Source organism: Sinocyclocheilus rhinocerous, unplaced genomic scaffold (assembly GCF_001515625.1).
Source record: "Sinocyclocheilus rhinocerous isolate Xijiao unplaced genomic scaffold, SAMN03320098_v1.1 C35940613, whole genome shotgun sequence".
Taxonomy (NCBI): Eukaryota; Metazoa; Chordata; class Actinopteri; order Cypriniformes; family Cyprinidae; genus Sinocyclocheilus; species Sinocyclocheilus rhinocerous.
Genome location: NW_015768326.1, coordinates 1 through 716, shown reverse-complemented (window position 1 = coordinate 716; position 716 = coordinate 1). Strand labels below are relative to the sequence as shown.

The window sequence follows — 716 nt, the reverse complement described above, 5'->3', positions numbered from 1 at the left end:
GCCTGAGAAGCTTCTGCTGCTGAGGGAGGTTAGGTAAGGAGTGTTTCAGTGTCAGCCTCCGAAATGCATATATTTATATATCTCCTGCCTAAGTTTGCACTGTTCATGTGTGGAATGTTTTAATTTAACATTCACTTTCTTTTATGTAGAATGATCATCCCTCCCACAGATCTGGGCCGTTTTGACAGTATGGTTTTGCCCTTTGAGCTTGAAGCCTATGACATACTAAAAAACCGCTCTGGTAAGAAAACGTTTCAGCTTTTAAAATTTTAGCTGCCATGTTTGAGTAATACTTATACACTAATAGTCAAAAGTATCGATACCTACTAATTTTGTATTATTAATGTTTTCCATAAATGGGGCCAAACAAACCCCAAATCAAAACAACACTTTAGCTGAGCTTCGTCTTGGGATGATTTTAACAGTACTGAATAAGTTCATATATGTCGAGCACTTGATGGTGAAAAATCTGGATTTTAATTTGAATCCAATTAATGTGAACCGTTCATTGTGTTTTTTGTGGTTCCCCAGTAAGGTCTCCGGTCCTGCGTTCTCCTCGTCATGGTGGAACACCCCGTCGCCATTTAATAACTCCCATCCCAGGTAACCTATTTCTGGTGTGAACTGGAATGTCGTATTTTTTCTATTCTATTCTATTCTATTCTATTCTGTTCTATTCTGTTCTGTTCTGTTCTGAGTTTACTCATCCATTTTCA

The 716-nt window shown here is 38.0% G+C and overlaps 1 long non-coding RNA gene across 1 annotated transcript; it reads left to right on the top strand.

Annotated features, from left to right (window-relative positions):
* Positions 1 to 604, top strand: LOC107735277 (uncharacterized). The gene is made up of 3 exons (XR_001639354.1): positions 1 to 33; positions 150 to 241; positions 532 to 604. It is a non-coding gene; the product is annotated as an uncharacterized LOC107735277 (long non-coding RNA).
* The last annotated feature ends 112 nt before the right edge of the window (positions 605 to 716 follow it).